The following is a 13,654-nucleotide window of genomic DNA, read 5'->3' as shown; positions in this document are numbered from 1 at the left end:
GTGGTTGATTTCCCTACTGATACTTTCACAGTTCCTTTTCCTTTTTTTCCTTCTTTAGAGTAGCTGCTGCACTTTTGTTTGTACTGAATGTGAGGCTTATTTTAGGGAAGAGAGAATGCGTAGCTCTTTTGGAGACTGACGGCCAGTTAAGGATGCCTCTGTCTGGTGAGCAGATCTTCTTGGCTTCAGCATGTAAAATTTTGCTAAGTAGGTGTTAAGACGTGCCTGTTGACAGACCTGGTCTAAGGCCAGATGTGCATGAAATATTGCTCAGTCATCTACGGAGAGATTAGAGGGAGTTTTTATTTTCTGTGTATATATGCAATTGAGCACAATTTTTTACAATAAGCTTGAGATACCTTGAAATAAAACAAGTTAGGAAAATAAAATATTGGGCTCTGTTATAAGCAAGGTGCTATACAAAGCCATCTGAGGGATGTGGGAAGTTTGCTGCAGCCCCTGGTGAGGTGTACTATGCAGGTCACCCTTACAGGGCACCGTGTGCAGTGGCACTAGGGGAGGTGGACTTAGTGCTCTGAGGTGCTCAGGGCTGGAGGCTCTGGCAGAGGAAGGGCCAGCCAGGGAAACCTTTCTTGGCCTGTAGCATCTTCTGGTGGAAGTAGGTGCCAAAATCTCCTTTTTCTAAATTAAGAAATTTAGATGTGTGCAAAGAAGAATTTTTAAGTCAGTAACTTGTGCAGCTGTTGAACGTGCATGTGTTTGCCTTTGGATGTTTGGGTCAGTATATTTGTGACTAGTAAAAATGTGTATGTATCAATAAAATCATAACTAAACTTATAAACTTTCTGTTACATAATAAAAATGCCTTGGTAAATTGCATTTTTTCTCAGAGAGCCACAGCATTTTATTTTATAGTCTGCCTTATTTTTTTGTGTGATTTTGTGATTTACTGCTTGCTTTCTTTGGTAGGATAAGTTTCTGGCTTAAATCCCTTATTTTTCTTTCTTGGGTACAGAATTACGGCATTTTAAGTATAAGTATACAGTAGGTAACTTCTTTTAAATAAAAAGACAGTGCTTTCTTCCACCAGAAGTCTTCCGTTTCTTGTGATGTGAGATAACATGGGATAGATAGTGAGCCTTACATCATCAGACATGCAGAGCGTGTAAGTTCGTAGTGTATCCATGTAACATTGAAGACTGTAAGTAGATTTGAAGAAGGCATGCCTGCTGTGCTTATCAGTTATGCAATCACAGACTGTCCTTATGACACATTAGTATAAGCTTTTAACTGTGATAAAGAAGTTATTTTTTCACATTTGTACTCTTTCGTTTAGGAATACCAAATTTGTGTAGGAAAAGAATAGCATTTATTGGTAAACCAATCTGTTTCAGAAATGTTAACAGTAAATGTCCCATTTTGCTAATGCATCAATACAAGTGTCAAAACCACTATATGATTAAGGTGAGATGTACGTATGGTGAATAGCACTCTTGAAAATGGCACGTCTTGGACACTAGCGTACTATAGTGCGTATGCAAAGTGACAGGAGTGGGGTGAGCTAGGCCTGGGCTTCCGACCTGGGCTCCTGTCCCTCATCCCAGCTCTTCCTTGCATTCTTCTCTGCATTCCTCTTGCAGGAGTCAGGCAGGCACCAAGCCACAAGCCCATAAGCAAGACTTGTATCCCTGTCTTCAGTTTCCTCATCTGTTGCTTCTGTGACTCTCTGAGCAATATATAAACAGTTGCATGTACAATATGAAAATCCCCTAAGCAAGCTAAACAGCCTTATTAAGTATATTTTACATGCCCTGCGTCAGAATGCCATTTACCTATCAGTGTGGCAGAGTTTTGATATTTATAGTGCCAAAGAGGTCAAAGCGGAACTCCCTCCTGCACGACTAACATTAGAAAAAAGTTTAAAAAAATTATTCTGTCGGCTAGTTAAGAATTTATTAACAGGCCACTTTTGCGTAAAATGTTCTCTCTTAGTCTCAAAATTAAACTTGAGATTGGGAGTGCAAACCTAGCTGAACTTTAGTAGCGTGTTTTGCACTTCTAGGTTCCCCCTCTGTGAATGGGGACGATACCAGCCCTCAAGATGAAGCTGAGTAGTTTGCCAGTCAGATGAAATTATAGCTGGAAATACTTGGAAAGTTTACATAAAATAAATATAAAACCAAAACCTAAAAAAAAAAAGACATAACTCTGTGACTATGCATGTGGAAAAGCAGTGAATGTGATCAGTTGGTACTATACCAGTTCTGGTTCTTTTTGTTAACGCAGTTCTGCATTCAGTGACATGGGAGGAAAATGTGGAGCCAACTCAAAGTAGGGGAGGAAAGTCTCAAAGGGGCCTGTTGTGTAGGAAAAGGGGCTGAGGAGTGGCATGTTCTGGTAGGAATCCCTGGTTCTGTACTGCAGGTTGCAAAAAGTAAAACACAGACAAAACCCCCTCAAAAACCAGTGTTTTTCTTTGCTTCTATTGTTTAGCCAGAGTTTAAAGCCACTTGAGCAAAAGCATTAGTGAGGCATTTCATGAGCCCACAATCCCCCTTTCAGAAAAAATAAATTGCCACCAAGAGAGGTTTTGTGAGTGCCTCTCTCATATATTGGTGGGAATATGTACACTTAAATGATTTGTAAATGTTTGCCTCACTCTTTCATTAAGACATTTTCAGGGACCTCAAGCATTAGTCTCTTCTACTCCTTCAAAGCCAGTGACAGAAAGATCCTTCTCTCTTGGGTTGGTGGCTGTAATAAAAAGGCAACCACAGGGTCGAGAAATTTTTTTCTTGTCTCCTCTGGCTTTAGAGTCATTCAGTTGTAAAACTGTGTTACTGTTGTCAGTTTAGCCTCCATACTAGAAACGAATTGGGCTAAGTATATACTGGTTATCCTAGTCTTGAGTTAGGGCACCTCCCTGGGAATGAACTGGCTGTTTAACACAGTTCGAAGAAAAACAAAACCAAACCCTCACTTCTGGATCTTGGGGTGGGGGTGGGGGAGAGGGTACATAGTGTTCCTGCTGCAAAAGATGAATTAATTAATAATAATTAGCTTAATACTTAGCTAAGCGTGTGATTGTCATAGGCCATAGATAGAACCACTGTGTTTATGTCTTTGTACAGCTGGAGAAATGAAGCTTATGAGGTTTATCCAACCATCCAAGCAGCCCTGTAGCATTTGAGGGCCCTGTTACAGGGTGACATTTTCATCAGCTATAAAAAGACCTCTTTGTGTCATTTGGTTTGGAGTTTGATAATGAAGACGATGATGGCCATTTGTTAATTGCTTTCCTTTGTTCCGCACTCTGCTTGCAGCCTTGTGGGTGTTATCTTTATTTCCTACAGCAACCTCAGCTGTTTTACAGATAAGGAAACTAAGGAGATATGGGAGGTTAAACAACCTGCTCTAGGTCTAGCAGTTTGTTTATTGATCCCGCCTAGTCTGTGGGACTCCTTTCTCTCTTCACTTTCCCATGGATGTCTCTCAGGAGGCTTAGAGGGGAAAGCCAGCTTGTCCACATGTAAAAGAGACCAGGAGAGCTTATACTCTATTCAACTGATCCGAAAAGTTTTCACTGCCTCTACATATTCAGATTTGTCTGCATAGTGAAACCAAGTATCTTATCTTTGCCATTTGTCACAATTCAGGTAAGACACTTGTCTGTGGTAGAAGATCTGAGTTATATAGCTTGTCATCCTAAATCTTTCCAGGATGAAGAATAGAAGTTAAAATTTTTTTTTTCCATAGACTCTGATGTGCTATCTGGTGGGTCAATTATAACGTCTAAGTTTATGGCTGATTCTTAGAGGGAAGGCACCAAACTAGGCCCGGTATTCTAGATCCAGAGTTCTGCCCTCTCAATACCTGTGGTCTGTTCCCAGAATTTTTATGCATTTCAGCAGCCTGCTGGCATTTTAAATGTGTTGCGTTTGGAACTTGAAGGTGACTTCTGATTTCGTCACTCCCAAGGATTTATCTGTTTGCTTTTGTTCAACTTTCTACCAGTCTGCACTTGTTCCTTGTTGGCCGTGATTCTGGCCCTGGGGTCTTTTCAGTATCAGTGGCATTCTGAGGATGGGCAGTGGTCATCTCCTCCATCCCCACCGCCTGGCCAGGGTGCTGACAATAAAGGAGTAGTTTTCCTGCAGCAATTGATTTTAGTCAGTCTGGTTTTACTGTCACCATGCACTAGCAGTTGTAAACAATATCTGTTAATGTTACTACTCCCTCACAAAATTCTTCTGTTGGTCTAAGTTCTAAATAATTCCTGCAGTCACTGTGGCATTTTAGTAATATCTGTGAAAGCTTCAAATTAGCACATTTTAATGACTTTAATAAACATTGTATTCAACATGGAGTTTAATTTGGACGACTCCCAGTTATACAGTTGGTCACCAGCACATCGTATACAAGTTGGTTCTGAGAATAAAATCAAAGACTTGGCATTGTTCAAGCTTGCTTTGGGTTCAGTTTGTGTGTCTGATCTCTGTAGTACTATTTAACAGTACATTTAAACAGTCGATTTGAAATCAGCAGTGATAGGAGAGTGATGGTAAAAAAAACAAAAAAAACGGGTTACTTTAGTTCTGTCACTCTGTGTGACCACCTGGAGCTCTTGTGTTTAAAATGTAAAGCAGTGAAGCAGAGTGAGTGTTGTGAGTCTTAATATTGTTTCATAAGTGAAAATTTTATACCTGAAATGTTTCATCGAATTTGAATATCTTTCAAATTGAAATTTGTTTTGGAACTAAAAGACAAATGAAGAAAAGTTGTATGACTGGCACAGTTAGTAGTTGTCTTCCTTATATCTTTTGGAAGACATTTAAGAGTTTTACTGACATTTGCATTCTTCTTTTTTTTTTTTTAACTGGCATTTTATATGTTTGTAGTTCAATAAGATAAGATTTTCACTGCATTTCCTGCTATTATGCATTAAAAAACTATTATTGAAAATTTTGTCACATAGAGAAGGGGAATATGAAATGACCTGCTTTAGGTATCAGATTCACTCAGTATGCCATTGCCAGCATCACCCTTAATGTTGCTCTTGTATCTTCCCATCATACATTATCTGCTCAGTTAGTAAGAACTGAGGTTATAGAGAAGCATTTAACTAGCAGACCCTGAGTTAACTGTTGTGGAATTCTTCCTGTGATCTCCACTGTGTGCCCTGTGGTTCAGGCCTCACCTTTTCTCTGGGTTAACTATAATGGTTTCCTAACTACAGTCCCTGTTTCCAGGCTCCCTTTACCTGTCCGCATCCTCCTAGCTTCTACCTTCACACACCATCTTCCACGGCTCTCAGGGTGAAGTTGCTAAAATACAAAGCTGAGCCCGTCAGTTTTCTGCTTGGAATCCTTCCCTAGTGTCTCATGTTTTTCATGACCCTCCATGGCCTGGCTGCTGTATTCCCCTCTGGCCTTCCCTCCTGCCAGCCAGGCCTCAGGCTGCTCCGGGAACACAGCTTGGTTTTCTGCCTTTGCACTTCTCCCCCTGCTCACCATTCCCTTTGCTTTGCTCCCCTCTGCTCCCTGCAAAAACCTGGCTGCCCGCTCTTCTTCTTGGAGTCTGGGTGAGTTACCCCGTCCGGCGTGCTCTGTAAGGACCTGCGTCCACGCGGTCAGAGCACTTCCTGCTCCCTGTTGTCACCACTGGTGTATGTGTTGTCTTTAACTTCCCCCGCTGGATCATAGGCTCCCGACACCTAGCTCCGCATCTGGTGCAAACTGGGTGCTCGCGATAAATACTGCATGAGGGGATAGACCGACAGTCACACAATCTAGCCAGCTGAGTTACAGTATCTGCGAAAGGGCCTGTGATCTAGCCAGCATTTTCTAGCTTCGAGTCCCCAGTCTAGCGGGTCATTAGAACTACCTGGGGTGGGGGTGGGGGGCTTGAAATGTAGTTTCCTGGGCGCTGAGACCACTTGAATTAGAACCTCTGGCAGGTGGCACCTGGGAATCCGTATTACCCTCCACTGGTATGGATTGTTTTTTGCCTGGGAAACATTTTATGAAGATCATGATTAATTATTACTGTTGCTTTCTCTCCATCTGTTAGCTTGCCACTGCATCCAAGAAAGAACTTTTAGTAGTCTTGCAGAGTTTCTTCTGTGTAAGAAAATAAAATTTGTGTATCCTTCTATAATTTATAGAGGGCTCCTGTTAACGTCTCACATAATCCTCAACAATGCTGGGAGACATGAAGGTGGGTCAGATTTTCGTTGTAAAGATGAGAAAACTAGAGCTCAGACATATCAAGCAACTTGCTCAGGTCTTGTTTTCTTAAAAGGTATTTATGTGACTAGGTTGTGAGGGTTTCCAGTCACACTAGCATTTTCAAAATTCAGAAGTGATGGATTTCTTTTCAGGTTGTTTCCTAAAAAATAGGCAAAGTGAACATGCAAGTTCTGCAAAAACAGCAGAGCCAGTGGTTTAGAGTCTTGACAAGAAACTACTTACTACGAAATTTTAATCTCATTTTGACTCATTTTGATTTTATAAAACTTGAAATGGAACTGTAGTATCTTTATGTGTGATCCTTTCTTAGAAAACGTGGTGATTAAATTGAGAAAATGAAGTATTCTAAGTCATTTGGGATGTGCTTTTATTACTGATAAAACTTAATGCAGAGGTTAAGAGCGCCATTTTGGACAAAAGTTTTAAGTTTTTGTAATAGTTTCAGCTCCTTTTTATTCGCCATTTCCCCCTAAAAAGTCTTGTGCACGTTTGTTTCTCTACTTTTTTTTCTGAGAAGAGCCTAGAGAGTCTCAGCGTGTTCTACATTCCTGTGATTTTGATTAACTTTTCCCTTCCCTTGCCCTTCCTGTCCTTCCTCCTGGTGTTTACTGTCCCTTGTTGGGCCCCTGATGTCTGTGGACGCTGGGTGTCTACATAAATGCCCCCCTGGAGTCTGTGTCTTGTTTCTGGTACCATATTTCAGCTCTAGGCAAGGCACAGCTGTTAATGACGTGCTTTGGCACAAGCGGCGACATCTCAGTGTGTCTGAGCGTGTCATCTCCCGACTCCACCCCAAATGCCTCCTCCTCCTGCCTTAGTTATGGGTCCTCTCCTTTAACCCAGAAGTCTGAGAGTCTGTTTTACTTCTCCCTCTTCTTTGCCCCCTAGGGTGACTGGGCCTTCTGAACAGGCCTTAATTCTGTCCCATCTTCTCCACACTGCTACGGCTGCAGGGCAGACCCTGATCACACCGTATCTGGGATACTCCTTCACTTCCTGCCTTTAGTTTGGCCTCCTGAACACCCACTTTATGCACTGGCACCGGAATGATTGTTCCCTCCTTAGACAGAATCTTCAGTAGTTCTCCATTCCTATGTGAAAAAAGTTCAGGGTTCTCAATCTACCATTCAAGGCTCTCAGGCATGTGCCCAGCCTTTGCAGCCTCGTCCTTGAATGCTACCTCTCCATCTTCCAGAGCCCCCTGTCTCCAGGCTTGTGCTCCTGTTTGAGTACTTATTGGACACATCCCACTCACCCTTGCCTTTCTGTCTTGGCTCTGTCATCTCCTCTGTTCTTTTTGCGACTAGCCCTCATGACCAATACACCTCTCTCCTGTGCCTGGCTTACTAATTCTCTTGATGTCTTTTTTTCTTCTTCTTTTTTTTTTTTTTTAATAAATTTATTTATTTATTTATTGGCTGCATTGGGTCTTCATTGCTGCACACGGGCTTTCTCTAGTTGTGGCGAGTGGGGGCTACTCTTCACTGTGGTGCGCGGGCTCCTCATTGCAGTGGCTTCTCTTGTTGCGGAGCACAGGCTCTAGGTGCATGGGCTTCAGTAGTTGTGGCACATGGGCTCAATAGTTGTGGCGCATGGGCTTAGTTGCTCCATGGCATGTGGGATCTCCCTGGGGCAGGGATTGAACCTGTGTCCCCTGCATTGGCAGGCAGATTCTTAACCACTGTGCCACCTGGAAAGTCCTCTTGAAGATGTCTTTAAAGGTATACTCTCCTTTGGGAAATCTCTTATACCCTCCTCTATTAGCTAGAATATAGTTGAGGTGACTTTAGAGAGACTTAAACAAGAATTTCTCTTACGTACATGAAAGTCTAGCTGGAGAGTCGGGTGGCTCACTCTATGAAGTCATCCAGGGACTGTGTCCCTTCTTTCTTGTTGCTCCCCCATCCATAAGGCATTATCTTTATTGGCCTGAGTGCAGTTGTCTCACCTCCACACACCTGCATCCAGCTGGTAGGAACAGGGAAGGAGGGTGTGGAGGCCCTACTCCTTCCTTTAAAGAGCCTGACTCAGACCCTGGACACAGTACTCCTGTTCACATCTTGCTAGCCAGAACTTCCTCATATGCCCACACCAAACTTCAGGGGAGGCTGGGTAATAGAGTCCTTAGCTCAGCACTGTTGGAAGTAATGGAAGCCACATATTTCACTTGAAAGTTTCTAATGACCATATAGAGAAAATAGAAAAATAGAGAGCAGGTGAAATTAACCCAGTATATTTAACCCAATATATTTAAAATATTTCCAGCGTGTGGGATTAGCCACATTTCAGGTGTTTAATAGCCAAGGGGGGTAGTGACTACCATGTTGGGCCACGTAGCTTTAGCTGGTTGGCCACGTGCACAACTAAAATCGAAGGACCCTGCCACGAAAATGAAGGGGAGGTTGGATGTCTCCGGTCATCTGGCCGTCAGTCATATCTCTTCTAACCAGTTTCTGTTCTTCTAGCCTAATTTGATCCTACTGCTTGGTATTGCCTGTGACACATTGTGCATATAATCTTTTAGTCTGTCATTCTCATTGGATTGAGCATTTTAAGGGCAAAGACTGAGTCATTTTTTTCTCTAGATCTTAGTATTTGGCACACTTTACCCAGTAAATGTTAGTTAAATGAATGAATAAGGTGGGGGATTTCATTAAAATTTTCAGTTATCTTTATTATTATCCTCATTCATGTGGATAGTCCTCTTTCTTGTGCATCAAAAGTTATGTTGTCCTCAGGGGGGCTGCATTGACCTTGATTTTATTTGACAGATTTGCTGTGAGCTCACATCCAGAGATGCTTTAGGTTGGCGTCCACATGCTGATGTAATGGCAGGTTCTCTGGTTCCGTGAATAATGTTTTAGAAAATCGTGTCCAGAAAACTTCCTATTTTCCCTGAAATAGTGAATTTTGCTTTGGTTGAGGGTGCCTCTGTACTGTTTACTGGATGGAGCTGTTTGCATGGAATCCCTTACATTGAGAGTTTCTGTTCAGTCCTTGGGGAAATAGACCACTTCCAGGAGATACTATTAAACATCTACTGCTGCTAGAAGGCAGAGGCAGAGGATGATATTTTACACGTGAAACACAGTATTACCAGAAATCAACAAGTCCGTAAAACTTACCAGCGATTCCTAGAATTTTAAATGAAACATAAGTGCAGCTTCTCATTAAATGAAGTGAGGGACTCAGTGTTCCCTAAACAAGTTCCATTGTAGATGTGACAGGCTGCCTTGCATCCCTCAGAGTCAGGGGGCTGCAGAAATGCCTTTCCTGGGCTAGCCCTTGATGTTAGGGCTCTTCTTCCCAGAGAATGGAGGGCCATAGGAGCAAGGGTAGATGCACAGGACTGCGTCTCCCCTCCCACTTCTCATCAACAGCTGCCTTCGCCCCCACTCCATCTTTCAATGCCCCTGCAAACAGAAGCTTCTCTTCCCCATCTCAGGAGTGGCTCTTGGGTTAAATTTTATAGGTTAGTCATCCTTTGGGGGAGAATCTCATTTTCAGTCAGGCTGTAGCATCCTTCAGAAAAATATTATTTATAGCAGGTAATAATCGCTGCCACCACTGCTGCCACAATAATGGCATCATAATGCGTGCATGTGCCAGGCTTCTAAGGGTTTTATGTGTGTTACTCACTTCTTACAATAATCTTATGAAATAGGCATTGTTATGGTCCCTATTTTATAGATGAGGAAACAGAGGCCTAGCCTAAGTGGCTTGCCTGCGGTCACAAGCTACTAAGTTGCTAAACTGGATTGACACCCATATCTGAATCTAAATCTTGGGCTTATAACCATTAAATGGTCCTGCCTCTGAAATGTCACTTATGTAGCTTTTTTTTGTATTTGATGTGTTCTTGGTGATAGTGGGACTGGTTAGAGGGCTGGAGATGGAGAGGGGCCCAGGAGAAGCTGACCTAGAATTGAAGGAGTTGAAGAGGGTTTGAATGAGGCTCTTCAGGACAAGGATGATTTTGTTGGTAGAAGAAGAAAGAGCCAGAAATATCAGACACACACTCTGAGTATTGGGAGAGCTTTCATTGCAACCCTCTTTATGATTGAGGAGCTGTCGCTGTAAGGCAGTTCAGCCCTCCTGTTTTCTTGATCAGGAAACTGGAGCTCAGAGACTTGAAATTACTTGCCCCGGGGGCATGCTCCTAGTGGGTAAAATAAGGCCACTGCAGACTTGAACCTGTTCTTCTGAGTGAATTTAATCTATATTTTGTAACCAACTCTTGTTTATTATTTCTATTGTATGTTTCTATTTGTTACCAGTAGAAAAAGTGCCTGGAAAATATCAGAAGAGAATGTGCTTGCTTGAGGAATAATAGCAGGGTAATGGAGAAACTGGGACAGAAATTAATTTCTCAGGGACACCGCGTCTAACACAGTGGGTGGTGGCAGGGAAGGGGACTGTGGGTCAGCCCCTTGCATCCCCCTGCAGTAAAGGGGAGGGGACCCAGACTACGGAGGTGGGGGCCTGCTGCAGCCCTCAGACAGGTCCTGTTTCTTTTGTGGGTTGGGGGTGTCTTGGCTCCCAAGGCTCCATGAATGTGGAGGAGGGAGAAGGGTCTAATCCTACCACCAGGGTTATCTCAGGAGGAAGTATGTTTTTGGAATTCTAAATGGGAACTCTGATTGTCCCGTGGAAACATGGGTAAACGTGATGCTTAGGACAATACTCATGGGTTAGTGTTGGAGGTAAAAAGGCTTTTATGGGCTGGTCTGGCTATTTAACCGCCTTGGTGTGTAGGAACTGCAAATAACCCATTTACAAGTGTTGGAATCAGGCCCATTCATAACCTGAGAGATGTGTCCTAACTGAAATTACCTGTATATGTAGGTTTCGGATCGATCCAAATGAGAAGCTTGTCTGTGTAAAGCTTACTTGATAATTAATGCGTGGAGGAGTTATTAGATACTCTGAAACTCTACAACCTGGGGAGACCAAAATACTTTTGAAAAGCAAATACCACAATTAGGTCTAATACATTTAGGAGAGTTGTAGTGAGGGCATGAATGAGGTAAGATTTCCTAGGAGCCCAGTCCTGGCCTGATCACACGTGTGGGGCTTTGACAGTCTGCTGAGTTTGGTTGGGTCTCAGAGGGGGATGGAAAATGCTCTTGGTGTTATGGTCCAGATAATGAGATCAGGATGAGATATATACATAGCTCTAATTCCCAGCTCTACCATTTTTTTTTTTTTTTCAGTTGGTGACTTTGGGCCTCAGTCTGTTTTCTCACCCATGAAATGAGAATAACAACACTTTATGGACAATGGTGCAGAATAAATGATTAACACATGTTAAGAGGCGACTCCAGCTTTTCACTGTAGTAAGAATGGAGGGAGAGCAGTTGTACTAGAAGGAGGGGGCTGGTCTTGAAACCAAACACAGCTTTAGTTCGGCTGTGCTGTTTGGTGGAGATCATGGGGGATGTGGAAGGTCTCACCTAGGCTGCCCTTGTCGTGGTCATTGTGTGAAATGCTTGAGGTGGGACCTGGTGGACAGTAAACCTGTGGTCAAGAATGGTGTGTTTCACTGTACATAATTGGGATCACGTAGTATATACATGGGTCATTTTTTGTTTTTCGCTTTTGATATTATTAATGTGTTTGCTAAACATCATTCAAAAATTACCATTTCCAGTGACTGCATAAAATTATACTGTTCATGATGTGGGACTTTTAGGTTATTGCCAATATTTTGCTCATAATGTGTGAAGTACCTCTTTTGCCAGAATTTATGGTTCGATTCGTACAAGGGAAGAGGCAGTTTTGTGTTTTAACAATGGTCGTGGATTGAAAGTCAGCGTGAGAATCTGGTGCTACAACTGTTGAGGGCTGCAGCTTCCTCTGCTCCACTGTTCGGAAGTCTGTCATTGACCTGTTGGCGTCTTGAACCTCTACGGCCTGGGAGCTTGCCCTGCTCACCTTGGTTTCCTTAACATCAAGCATAGAGTAGGTGCTTGTTAAGAGTTTGTGGAAATGAACTGAGGATGGAAGTTTTGGTGCACAGAGAGGTGTGAGAACCTCCCATCCATGTTTTCCTTCTATGTTGTTCCGCTATTTTGAACTTTTTAGGGAATGGGGAATGGGCATAAAAATGATATGCTCTCTTCCCTGAAGAAGCTTGTTATCTAGTTGAAGAGGACACTAGCAGAGGAGAGAAATTAGGGAACTTGGTAAAATATCAACTGAGTCTGGTAAGGAGTTCAGAACTAGGAGAGAATCCTCATTGCTGGAGGAATCAGCGGTGCAGTGGAGCAGGTAGAATGAGTTGAGTGTTAGGATTTATCCACTCAGGTCAGTAGGGAGGGAGAGGGATGGGTGTTTTAGGCAGGAGAGCCAGCACAGGGGCGGGAGTGAGTGTGGACCATGAGAGAGACAGCGTGCAAAGCTGGGGGAACAGGAGGAAAGTATTCGATAGCCAGGTAGGGTGGCGCCGCGTTAAGGAGAGTTGGAAATCAAACAGAATTTGAAAGAGGCCTAACAGGCAATAAAGAGTCTGTGTAGGTTCATGAGTGACACGAGGAAAGTGGTTGAACTGGAATTTCAAAGGTGGTGTCAGAAATATGGCTCAGAGAAGGTCACTTATAAGTACACAGATACTTGGTGATGATAGTTTATGTATCTGGAGTCCTTAAAAGCTTCTGTGACTCTCCCTTAATCCTTGCGTGTGCAGGAGTGGGCAGTGATTATTGTCCCCATTGTACGCATAGGGAAATGGAGCTCCCAAGTGGTTGGTTGATCTCTCCCAGTCACGCAGTCGGAGATGGCAGATGTAGGAACCCACATCTCCTCACTCCTGGCCCACTGGTCTTCCAGTGATGCCTCAGGGTGTGAGGAACATGCCTTCCAGAAACTGAGGTCTTTTTGGGGGGAGCTGTTTCTTGGAAAGAAAGGGATGGTGTCAGTGTGTGGCTGATGTGTACCAGGTGCTTTAGGTATATTCGATTTCACTACCCTAACAGTCTTGTAGCTGTTCGTATTATTAGCTACCTTTTTACAGATCAGGAAAATGAGGCTAGAATTAAGTAACATGCCCAAAGGCACACGTCTAGTTAGAGACAGATTGGGAACCCGAATCCAGGTGTATGTGCCTCTTTTCTGCCTTGGTTCTTTCCACTGCCTGACACTTGGACACATCACAGTTGCTTCTATTTCTGCCTTGCTCAGGAATGTCCTAGGGTCGATTTTTTGGGGGGTGCTGTATATACAAAACCAAATTAATTTTGGAATGAGTTTAACTGAAGCAGGTGTCTTGGCTTCATATTACGTTGTATTTTATGGAGGTGAGTGTGTATATTGAGAGTAAGTGTTAGGAATTTCAAAAAGCTAATTGGAAAAAACAAAACTTTGGTCTCTTTCTGGCTTTTAGGGATTTATTCTTGTACTTCTTCTAAGCCACCCCTCAAGCTTCAGGATGGAGACTCGAATTATCC

General features: G+C 42.9%; 1 protein-coding gene across 1 annotated transcript in view; it reads left to right on the top strand.

Moving 5' to 3' along the window:
* The window catches only part of ARHGEF28 (Rho guanine nucleotide exchange factor 28), a 296,643-nt gene that overhangs the window by 15,807 nt on the left and 267,182 nt on the right, over positions 1–13,654 (top strand).

The sequence above is a fragment of the Hippopotamus amphibius genome, chromosome 1 (assembly GCF_030028045.1).
Source record: "Hippopotamus amphibius kiboko isolate mHipAmp2 chromosome 1, mHipAmp2.hap2, whole genome shotgun sequence".
Lineage (NCBI taxonomy): Eukaryota > Metazoa > Chordata > Mammalia > Artiodactyla > Hippopotamidae > Hippopotamus > Hippopotamus amphibius.
Note: the sequence above shows the minus strand (reverse complement) of the source record. Positions and strands in the feature narration are given on the sequence as shown.